This window comes from Lissotriton helveticus, chromosome 2_1 (assembly GCF_964261635.1).
Source record: "Lissotriton helveticus chromosome 2_1, aLisHel1.1, whole genome shotgun sequence".
In the NCBI taxonomy this organism is placed as follows: domain Eukaryota; kingdom Metazoa; phylum Chordata; class Amphibia; order Caudata; family Salamandridae; genus Lissotriton; species Lissotriton helveticus.
Window position 1 is genome coordinate 1,319,505,103 of NC_136059.1, and position 15,850 is coordinate 1,319,520,952.

A 15,850-nucleotide genomic window follows, 5' to 3' on the forward strand; every position below is an offset into this window, starting at 1 on the left:
CTTTGGGCGTGAAGGAGCAGTGACTGTTCAGGAGGAAAGCCACAGCTTTTTCCTCTTAGGAGGAAAACTCAGAGAAAATGGACGGCCTGAGAACAAAGATAGTAGCAACCAGTACTGCTAAGGTCTTTCCCATCCCTCCATGGTCTCCAGTGAGAACCGTGAAAAAACTCTGTGCTTCCATAAAACACCTCAAGCAGGGCTTCAACTTCTCTGGTGTTTTTGGATCACTAGATCAGGCTGCAACTGCATTGGCTTTTACATCGGTCCAGTCAGGGTCACAAATACCTTGCTGTTCACATCAGCCTGGTTGGGGCTGCAATGGCCTTAGAATTTGTATCAGCTCATTAGAATCTGAATTGCTGTACTGTTCACATCAGCTTGTACATGGCAGCAACCGCCATGATGTTCACATGAGCCTGGTCAGGGTTTGCACATGCCTCAACATCTGGGAGAGGGCCTCATCTGTTGAAATAGAGCCTGTATAGTGGTGACAGTGACTAATGTGGACCACCACATGCGGAATGATGGAGGCCAGGTCTGGGCTTCTCGTGGCCTCTGAGTGATTGCACCTGATTACAGTGGGCCTGTGCCTGCATTGGGATCAAGCCACAGAGTTTTCCTTAGTCCAGCATTAAAAACGAAGAGACTCAGGGGCTTATTACCAAGGGTGGCGATAGGCAATTATCGCCCTTTTCGGCCGCTATGCGGTGATAATTCTATCGCTCTATTAGCAAGCTGTCGCTAACTGATGTTAGCGACAGCTTTTAGGAGATAGCGAGCGGTTTGGGGCCCGCTTTTTATGTCAGCGATATTTATCGCTAATGACATGCAAAGTGGGTGAACCCAACCTGTTAGCGACTGAAAGCAGTCGCTAACGTCGCTATCACCTAATAGCAAGGCAGGCGTAGCGATGGAAATATTCCAGCTATCGCCAAAAACCAATGCCTGCTCAGACCAGTTCTTAGCCATATTATCCAATGGGAGGTGAATAACATGGCTAAGAGCATTTCGTCGCTAATGCATGAATATCGCTGTATTCTCAGCGATATTCATGCATTTCGCCGCTATCGCTAGATATTTTAGCACAATGGAGAAAAACGTTGCTAATAGCATGTTTTCTCCGCTAACATATCCAGCGATAGGCAGCGATAAAAAAATCGTCGCTAAGCCTATTTAGCAATAATTATCGCTACTTGTTGGTAATATGCCCCGCAATTCCTAAACGCTATGATTGTGCATTTTAATCTGCACCTGGGCCTTATTCGTGTTTCTACTGCACGTTTCAGTTAAACAGGGAGATAAGTAGCAGTATGCCAAATTTGCATAACTTGCTTTCATGTAATATGTGAAATTTCATCAGAATTATGTTAAATTAGACGTAGATACGTGAAATACAAAACTTTCATTTAGCGCTGTATTTTAGTGTGAAATGTGTCCTGATGTCCATTTTTGATTCAAAAACACATTTTTCTGTATAAAAAGTGCAAAAAACCAAAAAGCCCCACAACCAATATCCACTCCTGTTCCTGCCATTTGCTGCAGCAAATGGTGCGTCCACAGTAATTTTTTACTGTGATTTGCTTATAAATGTGATGTGGTGTAATGGAGTAATTTCTGGTATTATGCGCAACAAATTACACAAATGATGATGACATATATTAAATTTCACCCAAGCCTAGAGATAAAGGATGTAATGCCGCAAGAGAGTTGTAATCAATGTCACTCCCCTGAATACTAGATTGAACTGTGTGGTATTGAATAATCTTGTGAAATTAAAAAGTACTTCTTTGCTAAAAAGACAAGCTGTAGGCTGTACGATGTAGTTATTGTGCCTATTGGTTGCCTGTTGAGTTCTAAGCTCGAGTCCACCAAAGTACCTCCCTGAGAAAACTGTGATTGATCACCCACGCACCACCTAAAGTCAAGTGCAAAAAACATTGTGCTTGGCCCAGTTTGCAGAGTCATAGTGACATAGGTGGTGGGACAGCGGTTGAACACAACCTCTCACAATTGAGTTCATGGAGCCCCTGCCTACCCCTTAGACTCCCGAATGGGGGCCGACACTCCACTAGAGAAGCACCATATCCAAAAGCTATAACAGAAAGGATTTTTCTAAAAATTTCCCAACACTCATAACCTAGCCTCCCCCCTTAACCTTTACTTTGACTTTGCTAATTTACTATCCTTATTCTAGTCGCAGACAATTTTGGTGCAAGAGTCATACCAAAGTACAGGTCAGTCAGAAATAGTGTAAGAATGGTGGGCAAGAAAAAAGGACAAAAGTTGGGAAAGTACCAGTATTGGCACAGTCTTTTCTGCCTTTGTGGGATCACTCTGAAACAGGATACTGGCATGCTTGGTTTATTTGAACCACAAAACATTTGCACTTCAGTTCACTCAGATCCTCCTACATTTGTCCCAGGATAATCCAAGACCTGTCCTAATATGTTGTGAAAAGTGCAGGAATTACAGGAAGAGAACATCCGTGTGTGGGAATGAATTGAAGCACTGTAATAATTAGATAGATCCCTAGTTAATATAATTGAAATGAGACAAAGAATTAGTCATGGTCAGCTAATTGCCAGAATATGGACTGTTATATAGTGTGCCTTTGTTAATTTTGTTCAAGAGAAGTAAGAAAACATAAATTCCTGTTCTAAATAGCACAATTAGAAGAATCCCTTCTTAGACTTACAGAGTATTATAAAAAAAATGGAATTGTCAGGTTTCTCTAAGGAATCTTTTATGCTGTTATTTATTTATGGGTTTGTTACGCGCCGGCATCACACCCGAAGGTGTATCTCCGCGCGGTGCTGCGATGTGGACAGGTAGAGAAGCCTCCTCCTAGAATAGTACAGTTTTTAGGCGCTTCCTGAAAGCTGGGTGACTGGGGCACTCTCTGAGGGAGAGGGGGAGGCAGTTCCATAGACGTGGACCCATGATGGAGAGGGCGCGGCCTCCCTGTCTGGTCTTGTAATGTCTGGGAACCTGCAACAGCTGTTGGTTGGTAGACCTGAGGATACGAGACGGACGATGGAAGGCAAATTTATCCGCCAGGTAATGGGGTCCCAGATTGTGAAGACTCTTGTGTATCACACAGCAGATCTTAAATTCTACCCGTTTCCGGATAGGAAGCCAGTGAAGGGCTTTGAGGAGGGGGAGGGAAGGAGTTCTAGGGGGGGAGTTGGTCACCAGCCGTGCTGCGGTGTTCTGCACCACCTGTAGTTTGTTGAGCACTCCCTCACTGGCCGCTAAGAGTAGGCCATTACAGTAGTCCAGGCGGCTCAAAACGAGGGCCTGGACCAAGGTCTTCCGGGTGTCATCGGGTAGAAGGGGGAACACCTTCCGAAGGAGGCCAATAACGTGGAAGCATGAACCCGCAGTAGTGCCGGCATGGTGAGAAAGGGTGAGGTCCTGGTCTAGACGAACCCCCAGGTTTTTGACCACCTGTTTAGGGAGCGGGGCATGTCCCAGGCTTGAAGGCCACCAGTCTGGGGTCCAGAGGATTTTCGCCTCCCCAAATAACATGACCTCAGACTTTCCCACGTTGCACTGTAGAAATTCTTGGCCATCCAGCTGGCAATTGCAGTCATGCCGTTGGAGAATGCTTGTCTTATCTCCGGGGTAAAGGTTTTAAAAGTGAACAGCAGCTGCGTGTCGTCAGCGTAGGAGATAGGCATAAACCCAAAGGACCTAATCATGTTGGCCAGAGAGGAGACATATACGTTAAACAACGTAGGGCTAAGGCAGGAGCCCTGCGGGACTCCTCTGATGATGTTGGCCGAGGCGGAAGTAAAGGAGCCCATGTTCACCTTCTGGGTCCGCTCTGAGAGAAAGCTGGTGAACCACGCCAGGGCAGATCTGTCAATGCCTATCTCCTTTAATCTGGAGAGGAGAATGTCGTGGGATATGGTGTCGAATGCTGCGGACAAGTCCAACAGCACCAACACCACAGACAAACCTCTGTCCAGGGACAGGCGTATGGCATCCGTAACAGAGAGGAGGGCGGTCTCGGTACTATGCCTAGGCCTGAACCCGGACTGAGAGTGGTCAAGGCTGCCAGTTTGCTCAATAAAAGCGGAGAGATGATAGTTGACGTGCTTCTCCGTCAATCAATCGAGACAGTGACTACCACTGCAAAGGAGGACTCATCAAAGTGTAGCAGTTTATAAAGTAAAAATAAATCTTTGTTGGGGAGTAAACTCTTTTTCTAAAGGTCACAGTCGACTGTCCTAAGCTTTGCCTGCTCAAAAGTAAGTGTGTCTATTCTCAAAGTTGAGAGGATGCATGTAATTAATAACGTTATGCATGCTATTAGTGAATTTAGTAGAGTGTCATTGAACCTTGCTTAATTCGTTAATATATTTTCACATCAACAATTTAAAAAAAAAAACATTCTACCACAGTAAAATATCACTATATTGCGGTTGATAATATTGGCCTACAATAAATATCACATTCAGTAGATCGAATACCACTACATTGTCAATGTAAGTATACATATATTATTCTTTGCTCCACATCCACTTAATTTGAAGGTATAGTGGATGCGACATTTTGATGCACAGCGTTAAAACCAGTGCTCAAATATTTTTGAACACAGATATGTTTAAAAAAATAGTGATGACAAGAATATTGTGGAGCAGAATATTGAAGGCAAGAATATCATTTTTTGAAGCGTCTAATATTGTTTTAATACAAAATATTTATTTGGGAATATTTTAGTATACTATATCATTTAATGTTTTATTAGTTAATTTGTTATAAACTATAAGTAACTTTTTTGTTAATGATTTTGACTTATTTTTTGTTAGTCAACTTCAATAAGTTTTTGCTTTGGCACTATATTAAAGTAATTATTTTTAATTTTGATTACATTTTTTCCGGTTTTGTTGGGTTGGTACGGCAGTTAAATGGGAAGTGTTTTTATATATATTTAAACATTGTTAGTAGCTGTTTATTAATTTAAAAAAGGGTAATCAGGATATTCATTATATGCATTTATAATTGATAAATTCATAAGTACATTTTTTATGTGCAATTATTTATTATTTTTAAGTCAAGTTGGTTAATTACATTGTTAATTAGGCAATTTTCTAACTGTTTGGAATAATTGGTTTAATCTATTTTAATGTTTTTCTTTTTTTTAATATTACATATTTTTATTAAATTATATTTTATTTAATGTTATTTTTTAGAAATATTTTGTCATTTTTTGGAAGGTTGTTTGGTTTGTGTAGGTAATAGGTAGTGAACTGTTTTACATGTATATATTTTTAATGTTGAATGTTTGTAATTGGTTTTTCAATTGGTTATGTCGTTTGTTTAGTAAGCACATTTTCAAAGTTAAGTATTTAAAAAACGTCTCTGTATAGTCAGTTTTTTAGAAAACACTAAGGGCCACATTATGATGTCGGGTGGTGTCAGGATCCTTCCTAATGAACGGTCAGCAAGAGTTCTCAAAATGAAGCAACAGAACTGGAGTTTGGCTTCTTCCTGGTCCAAGATGTGGAATTCACGGAATTCCAAGATGGCGGGCGAGCAGGACAACTGCCAGCCTAAGTTGCCAGTCTAGTTTTCTGAACATTCCAGAACGGAGTTCAGGTGAGGCGCGCGCTCTATCAGAGCTGCGCACTTCACCGAGAATTCAGCCCGAGTCAGTTAGAGAATTCCTGTCAGAGTAGAAACGTTTGTAGAGAAAAGTTATTTTCAGAATTTCAGAGTGGCAAGAGATATATTCCTAGTAGCAACTCAGTATAATAGTTTCCCTGCAGAAATTGCCACGTAGGTGTCTAGCAGCGAAAAGAAATGAGACATTCAGAGAGACTCCGTCAAGACAACGTGTCGCCGCTTCAGGAGCAGAGCAAGCTGTCATCACGTTAAGGAAAACGGTTTTCACAGAGCTAAGTGACAATTAAATCTAGACTGTATTCGGCAGAAATTGTATTACGCTTACAGCCTGTGACATTTATAATTCAAGAGATAACAGTAGCGTTAATGAAGCAGGTGTTTCAAGACACAGCAACAAGAAATTAAACACGTCCTACAGAGAAATGTAAATAGTTCGTTTAAATGCAATTTAGACAATTACTTGAAGTAAAAAAGGAAAGAAAAGCTTACCTGAATCTAGTGAGGCGAATAACTCGAGCAGGAAAGCAACAGTTCTAAAAGAAGAGGAAATACAAGTACAGAAGTTAAATCTGCATTTTGAGAACCAAAGCATTCCCGCGGTGCGTTGTATACTAGCCGACTTGGAGGCTCTCCAACTTCATCAACTAGTACAGCATCCTACGCACACCGGTGGCCATACGCTAGATCCGTTCTTTACGAACTTGTCCAAGGCCACAGTTACAGCTGTTACTCCGCTCGGCTGGACAGACCATTCTTTGGTGGTCATTGAGGTCCTCGTGCCGGGAACTTCATCACCTGCGTCGGCAAGGATGGTCTCTGCTCGACATTGGAGTAAATTGAGACTCGAGGACTTTCATAGAGTCCTCGCTGCAGTGCCGCTGGGACCACTGGAGAATGCAGATGAGGGCTATGATCGGTTTTGCTCGTGGGTTACCACGGCTCTGGACTCCCTGATTCCTATCTCTACTAGGAAAATTAGTTCGCGGGAGTCCAGCCCCTGGTACGATAGTGCACTACGTGCACTCAAGGGCAGTTGTAGGCGAGCAGAGAGGGAATGGCGGAAGGTATATGACAGTGGTAGGAAGACTATCTACCTTGCGGCCGTAAAAACTTACCATTGTGCTATATGTAAGGCCCGGGCAGCGTTTTACGCTGCGGAATTTGGCAACAGCCTTAATCCAGCTAAAACCATCTTCAAGGTGGTAAAAGATCTGGCTGCGAAGCGAGCCTCGGCAACTACTCCAAGCTCCACGGCACACTGCGAGGCTCTTGCCCTGTTCTTTCTGGAAAAGGTTCAGAACATCTACCTAACATTCCCTGAGGCCAGGCCAGTGGCAGGTATCCCAGACTATATGGTTGGTGATTCCATGCTGTCTGTGGTGCCTCCATTAACAACTAAGGGCTTTGACACTCTGGCCCAGCGGGTGAAATCCGGGTCCCCCGCTGATCCGCTTAAACCTGCCTTTTTTAGAGACCAGCTTTTTATGGGTCGTACCTTGATCCTTTCTCTGTTGAACATCTCACTAGCTTCAGGCACTGTCCCTGCTACTTGGAAGCGGGCTGTGGTTTCGCCCATTTTAAAGAAACCCTCCTTGGACCCGGAAAAGCCGGAAAGTTATCGGCCCATTTCCTTGCTCCCTTGGCCGACCAAAGTTTTGGAAGCCCATGTGAATAAGACACTTTCCGACCACCTCTCCCGTCTGAACATCTTAGACCCCACACAGAACGGTTTCCGTGCTGGACACAGCACAGAGACCGCCCTTCTCACCATGGCTGAACATCTTCGCACAGTGATGGATGGAGGACAGACGGCGGCGCTGGTATTACTCGATCTAAGCGCCGCCTTTGATACTGTCTCCCACCCAATCCTGTTGCAGCGCCTGGTAGAGACAGGAGTCTGTGGGTCTGCCCTCCAGTGGTTTCGGTCTTTTCTCGAGGATCGTTTCTTCAGCGTTGCAGTGCCACCGTTCCAGTCCAAATTCCATCCACTGAAGCAGGGAGTACCACAGGGATCCTCGCTGAGTCCTACGTTGTTCAATCTCTACGTGAGACCGCTGGCTGAGGTTGTCAGGCAATGGGGTATGACCATGGTGTCATATGCCGATGACACTCAGCTAGCGGTTACGATCAGCGGGGATGTAGACCTGGATGCTCCCAAGTTTCAGAGTGGTCTTAGGGCGGTGGCAAGCTGGATGGAGACCAACTGCCTCCAGCTCAACGCGAAGAAAACCGAGGTTATGAACGTCGGCAGACGGGCAGACCTCTGGGGAGATAGGTGGTGGCCTCCGGAGCTTGGGCCGGCTCCCCTTCCGGTGACGAAACTCAAGAACCTGGGAGTGTGGATGGATTCCACTCTCAGTTTTGAGGGGCACACAAAAAAAACGGCGGCGTGCTGTTTTGGAATTCTCCGATCGTTACGCCCAATTCTCAAGTTCTTTGACTCACGCACCCGTCAGTTAGTTATACAGGCGACTGTTATATCACGCTTGGACTATGCCAGCTCGCTTCTGGCGGGTGCTAACCAGGCCGAACTCACCCGGCTTCAGCGGGTGCAGAATGCCGCTGCAAGGGCTATTGTGGGTCTCCCCCGTTTCTGCCCTGTCTCCAGCACCTTGAAAGCCCTACACTGGTTGCCAGTTAGAGCCAGAATCCAATTTAAGGTACTTTGTCTAGCTTTTCAAATTTTAAAAGGTACGGCTCCTCAAACTCTACTGGACCTCCTGACCTGGTACGTCCCCACTCGGCACCTGAGATCAATGGGTCAAGCTCTCACCATTATCCCTAGGTACAAGTTGTGCCGTGTTGGTGGCCGATCTTTCCGGGTTAAAGCGGCCGAACTGTGGAATTCCCTTCCGGTGGGGATTCGGCTGTCAGAAGATCTTCTGTCCTTTCGTAGGGCGATTAAAACTTTCCTTTTTTAAATAAAAATCTGTCTGGATTGCTTTGGCTGTTGTGTCCTGTGGTTGTTGCGTGGTACCTTGCCGTGCGCCGGGACGCCCCTTTGCTGGGGCAGCTGTGCGCAGTACAAATCCACGTAACATAACATAACATAACAGAACACATTATAAGGATAGCGGAATACAGTACTGGTAGGTCAAAAGAGATAAAGGAAGATAACAGATAATAGGAAGAGATAGAGCAGGAAATTAATCAATCGACTGTTTTGCAGATGAGGTATTCACAAGCCAACATACAACACAAGAGGAAGAATAAAAGACACAGAGTTGCATAGCGTGGTAGGTTTTATAGTCTAGAAAACACATATTCTAAGAGAATAGCTAGAGTGGAATATTAACAGAGTCATTTCATTTTAGTGAGATTGAACACAAGGCAACTCCAGTTAACGAAACCTCACAGTAGAAAGAAGAGCTACAGGTCTATGCAGTCCCATGGGTATGTAGGTTTAATACCAATAGAAGCAGGTAGAACAGAGTTAAGATTTATAGGCTAAAAAATATTTGTATGTGTTTAGTATTCACAGGAACCTAGTTTGGCTGATAAAGTCAGAGGAGGATTCGCTGGAGTACCGAGGGACCGGACCAGTCTCTTCTGTGCCTTTCTTTTCTTATGGTTATTTTCTCCACTTTTCCCCTTCCCTTTTTCTGATTGCTTGGAGTTATGATTTTAATCTGACTCCGACTGATTGGAGAGAGGGAGTTGGAAAGCAAGCATCTTCTGTTCCTGCGCAAGTCGACATAGAGACAAGAATTGGAAATTCGTGGAGCCCTGACAGAGTGAAGTGCCCACGTTGTAAATTTGCACCCGAACAGAATGGTTGAGGGGTTTAATTTGCAGACCTTAGGGGCGGTATTGGATGCCATCCAAAAAGAGTTAGTGACAGTTAAAGAAGAGATTCTGGGTTTGAGGCAGGAGGTGATAAATGCCAGAAAGGAAACAGCTGAGTTAGCGCAGAGGATTAGGCAGCCACCTCCAGGAAATAGGGAAACTCCTATCACATCTGCTGGGGATGTCAATAGGTTAACCACACAGGTGATACACTGTTTGTCACCAGTCATTCCCTTAGCTGCACCAGAGAGATTTAGTGGGGACCCACAGAAAGCACAAGTATTCATCACGCAATGCTCCCTGCATTTCATGTGTCGTCCTTCTATCTTCCCCGACGCACAATCTAAAGTGGCATTCATCTTGTCTTATTTGAGCGGAGATGCAGCAGCCTGGTCAATGCCCATAGTGACTCGAGATGACCCTCTCCTGCAGAATTATGATGAATTTAAAAAAGAATTCTAGCGCATCTTTGATCGAAGGCGAATCTCTCAAGCTGTAGATAATGAGCTACTGGAATTAAAACAGGGGAATCGAGATTTGGTGGCGTATTTGGCCCACTTTAATAAGTTAATAATGGAAACAGATTGGCCGGAAAGCAAAAGAACAGCAATTTTTTATCGTGGCCTGAGGGATGAATTAAAAGATGGGCTGGCGCAGATTCCCAACCGACCCACAGAGATTTCAGCTCTCATAGATTTGGTCCTGGAGTTGGATTTCCGGCAAGGTGAAAGGCGAGGAGAAAGGAAGCGAGATTTTCGAAGCACCGTGCCCCGTTTTGACAGGGCAAGAACTGACGTAGGAAGAGTTGCGGAAGGGTCCAAGAACCCATGCAGATAGGGGCAATAAGAGGTCCGCTTACCAAAGAAAAAGAAGAAAAGAGACGAGCCAGTAATTTATGTATGTATTGTGGTTCCGGCGGACATTTTGTGAGGAATTGCCCAAAGAAACCCAAAGGATCGTACAAGCCGAAGGAAAACTAGTTGCACCACCTGTAGAAGGAGTTGTACAGGTGGATGCGAGTCAAAATCCAACTCCACAAGAGCATCAACTGGCCAATACGCTGCAGTCATCCTCCCCGCATCTAATTCAATCCATGACAATTAAATTCCGTCAGGAGGTTAAGAAGGGAGTGACGGTGATGGTGGATTCAGGGGCAACAGGGAACTTTTGCGATCAAAAGTTTGCTGCCAAAATAGGATTGAAGGCAATACTCAAGGAGAAAAGTGAACCAGTTAGAGCCATCGATGGAACGAACCTTTCTTCTGGGCCCATAGTGAGTCATACCGAAATGGTGCGGTTGATGAGAGAAGATGGACATCAAGAAGAAATCCAGTTTAATCTAATTGATGCTCCTCAATTCCAGCTAATCTTAGGACTTCCTTGGCTCACAGAGCATAACCCGACCATCGATTGGGCAGCAAGAACTATAGAAATGACTTCGGATTATTGCAAGAATCATTGCTTTGGAGACCAAAAGAAAAAAGATCAAGACAATCCAGCTCAGGCCTTGTGTTCAGCGAATGCTGTCGTGTGCGTAATCAACACACAGTCAATACCATCGCAATATCAAGATTTCGAAGATGTGTTTGATGAGCAGGACACTGAACAACTACCTCCCCATAGAGTATACGATTGTAAAATAGACTTTGAACCAGGAGCAAATATGCCATGTAGCCGAGTTTATGCTTTAACTGAGAAGGAGCATAATCATTTAAAGGAGTACATCAACAAGTATTTGCCTAACGGATTCATTCGCCCCTCCCAATCTCCGGTATCTTCGCCTTTGTTTTTCGTGCCTAAGAAGGAAGAGGGTGAGTTAAGAACTTGCATAGACTATCGCGCAATCAATCGGATAACTAAGAAAAATAGGTACCCACTCCCTCTCATCTCAGTTGTGTTGGACCAGGTGAAAGGAGCCCAGATATTCACCAAACTGGATTTGAGGGGGGCCTATCATCTCATTCGAGTAAGAGCCGGCGATGAGAGGAAAACCGCCTTTAGAACTCGCTTTGGATTATTCGAATATCAAGTGATGCCTTATGGGTTGTGCAACGCCCCAGCTGCGTTCCAGCATTTCATAAACGATGTCCTTAGTGAGTTTATAGATCAATGTGCAATAGTGTATATAGACGACATCTTGATATACTCCGTCAACACCCAGGAACATCAGAGTCAAGTGAGAAGAATATTACAGAAGCTGAGAGAAAATAAGCTGTTCGTCAAACTAGAGAAGTGTGCCTTTGACGTGACAGAAGTGGAATTCTTGGGGTTTGTCATCTCGCCAGCTGGAATACTCATGGATCAGCGAAAAATTCAGGCCGTCTTGGAGTGGAAGTCTCCAACCAGTGTGAAAGAAGTACAGGCATTTATTGGCTTCGCCAATTTTTATCGAAGATTTATCAGTGAATTCTCTCGACGAATTCTGCCTCTCACACAACTATTGAGAAAAGGAGTAAAATTTCAGTGGTCAGCAGATGCAGAGACGGCATTCAAGGGATTGAAGGAAGAATTCACGTCAGCTCCAATCCTTCTTCACGCAGACCCATCAGAACCCTTTTATGTAGTGACAGATGCCTCAGATTTGGCAGTGGGTGGAGTTCTGTCTCAGAGAAATAAGGAGACAGGTCAATTGCATCCGGTTGCATATCGTTCAAGAAAGTTGTCACCAGCAGAAATCAATTACACAATTACGGAAAAAGAACTGTTGGCAATAAAGGATGCCTTCAAGGAATGGAGACATTATTTGATGGGAGCTCATCATATTGTAACAGTTTACACGGACCATCGAAACTTAAAATTCTTAAAGTCAGCTAGAACACTAACCCCGAGACAGCTTCGTTGGTCATTATACTTTGCTGACTATGATTTTGTCATCACATACAGGCCAGGTGCGCAGAATGGCAATGCGGACGCTTTGTCCCGTATGGGAACCGGAGAAGAAAAAGATCAAATCAAGACACAAGCCATCATTCCAGATACCAAAATCATAGGCGTTGTTGAAACTCCGAGTGTGAAAGAACAAATATCTCGAGCCTTGTCACCAGCAAAGATGTTGGAGTGGACGCAGCAGGAAGATAATAGAGAAGTAGTAGATGGTCTACCTTATCACTCAGGAGCATTGTATTTGCCAACTTCTACACTGCAGAACCAAGTCATGAAGGAATGTCATGATCATTTGTTGGCAGGACACAAGGGAGAGCCGAAGACGATGGATTTAGTGAAAAGAAGTTATTGGTGGCCACAAATGAACAAAGACATAGAGAGATATGTGAAAACTTGTGAGATATGTGCGCAGGGGAAGTCAGAACGACAGGCACCCAAAGGGCTTTTACAACCCTTACCTACTCCTCCCTATCCTTGGCACACAATCACCTTAGACTTGATAACAGATCTTCCTTCCTGTCAAGGTTTCAATACTATTTTAGTAATAGTCGATGCATACACCAAAATGACACATTTTGTGGCCATGAAAGGGATTCCAACGGCGAAACAGTTAGCAACTCATTTCAGTGCTCAGGTTGTGCGGTTGCATGGAATTCCTAAGGTTATTATATCAGACCGAGGAACCCAATTTGTGTCTCATTTCTGGAGAACCTTCATGAAGGCACTTGGAGTTGAGACACGTTTTTCCACCAGTTTCCATCCGGAAACGGATGGACAAACAGAACGAGTGAACCAGGAGGTGGAGCAGTATTTGAGGCTATTTACCTTAAAACAGGGTGGGGAATGGTTGGACTATTTGTGGGCTGCTGAGTTCGCTCATAACAACGCCACAAATGTGTCCACTGGTTACTCCCCGTTTTATTTGAATTATGGCAAACATCCAAATGTTACCATGCTGGATGTTTCGCTTCCAGTTCCAGCAGTTCAGGATTTGGTGACACATTTGAGTCGGGTACATAATGCAGCATCAGAAAATTTAGAACAGGCAAAGATTAAGTATAAGAAATATGCAGACAGGAAGAGAAGAGATTCCCCTCACCTAGAGATAGGGGAGGAGGTTTGGTTAAACACAAAGAACTTGCGCTTGAAAGGAAATCGAAAGTTCCAGCCTCGATTCATTGGTCCTTATCCTATTGAAGCACAAATTAATCCAGTGACCTATAAACTGACACTACCTACGAAACTCAAAGTTCACCCAGTCTTCCATGTTTCTTTGTTAAAAAAGGCAGTTCCAGGATTAAGACGAGAGAGTGCTCCACCACCTGTTCAGTTGGAAGCTGGTGTGGAATTTGAAGTTAAGGACATTTTAGATTCCAAAAGAGTGAAGAGTAAACTGTACTATTTGGTGGATTGGAAGGGCTATGGGCCAGAGGAACGCTCTTGGGAATTAGAGTCAGATGTACATGCACCTAGATTAGTAAGACTTTTCCATCAGCGAAACCCAACCAAACCCGGACCGGGAGGGCCTTCCTTGGTGGGGGGTACTGTCAGGATCCTTCCTAATGAACGGTCAGCAAGAGTTCTCAAAATGAAGCAACAGAACTGGAGTTTGGCTTCTTCCTGGTCCAAGGCGTGGAATTCACGGAATTCCAAGATGGCGGGCGAGCAGGACAACTGCCAGCCTAAGTTGCCAGTCTAGTTTTCTGAACATTCCAGAACGGAGTTCAGGTGAGGCGCGCGCTCTATCAGAGCTGCGCACTTCACCGAGAATTCAGCCCGAGTCAGTTAGAGAATTCCTGTCAGAGTAGAAACGTTTGTAGAGAAAAGTTATTTTCAGAATTTCAGAGTGGCAAGAGACATATTCCTAGTAGCAACTCAGTATAATAGTTTCCCTGCAGAAATTGCCACGTAGGTGTCTAGCAGCGAAAAGAAAAGAGACATTCAGAGAGACTCCGTCAAGACAACGTGTCGCCGCTTCAGGAGCAGAGCAAGCTGTCGTCACGTTAAGGAAAACGGTTTTCACAGAGCTAAGTGACAATTAAATCTAGACTGTATTCGGCAGAAATTGTATTACGCTTACAGCCTGTGACATTTATAATTCAAGAGATAACAGTAGCGTTAATGAAGCAGGTGTTTCAAGACACAGCAACAAGAAATTAAACACGTCCTACAGAGAAATGTAAATAGTTCGTTTAAATGCAATTTAGACAATTACTTGAAGTAAAAAAGGAAAGAAAAGCTTACCTGAATCTAGTGAGGCGAATAACTCGAGTAGGAAAGCAACAGTCCTAAAAGAAGAAGAAATACAAGTACAGAACACATTATAAGGATAGCGGAATACAGTACTGGTAGGTCAAAAGAGATAAAGGAAGATAACAGATAATAGGAAGAGATAGAGCAGGAAATTAATCAATTGACTGTTTTGCAGATGAGGTATTCACAAGCCAACATACAACACAAGAGGAAGAATAAAAGACACAGAGTTGCATAGCGTGGTAGGTTTTATAGTCTAGAAAACACATATTCTAAGAGAATAGCTAGAGTGGAATATTAACCCCTTCGCTGCTAGGCCTTTTCCCCTCCTGTGCTGAGGCTTTTTTTGGCGTTTTGGGGTAGAGCGCGCTTAGGTCCTTGTAACTTTTTGATCACATAAGGTATCCACGCCAAATTTGCGTCCTTTTCTTCCAACATCATGTGGATTCTAAAGGCGCCCAGGGTTTGTGGATTCCCTTGGAGGGGTCCCAGAAATTAACCAAAATATAGTGATTTTTTTGTTTTTTTCAGAAAAATGGGAAAAACGGGCTGCAAATGAAAGCCTCTGGGTTTTTCCCTGAAAATGGTATCACAAAAGGGTTTGTGGGGCTGAAATCTCCATTTTCTCAGCTGTCAGGGAATGACAGACTTTTGTCAGAGAACCGAAATTTTTCACTCAGTTTTGGCATTTTTCTGGGACATAGCCTATTTTTGCTATTTTTAGAGCTTTCCACCTCCTTCCAGTTAATGGTAGAAATGAGTTTGAAAGCAATAATGGATCCTGGAAAGCTTTACATTTTCAAAAAGTAGACAAAATTCTGAATTCAGAAAGGGGTCATTTGTCTAAATCCATGAAGGTTTCGTTATAGAAACTAACAGTTAGATATTGGAATATTTGAAATTTTGTTGAAAAAAATAGCCTTTTGTCTCAACGTTTTCACCTATAACTTTTTCTAATTTTGACAGCTCTTGGAAAGCAATATACCGTTACATTTGTTAGACCTTCTTGGTTGTGGGGATATATAGGACTTGTAGTTTCACCAAGAACCCGACGAACCCAGATCCAAAAACTGAGCAGCAACTTGCAATGGTATTTTTTCATTTACTGGGTATAGTGCACTTTGTCTTGGAAAATGTATACATGGAATAATCTGTATGAAAGACACCTATGTATTTCTGAATTGGGTACAAATTATAGACTTCAGAAACAGTATATAATTGCACATTTTCAAAGTTGGGAATACTCATACTAGCATGAGAATTATTGGTCATTTTTCATAAAGATTTTTTTTTTTAC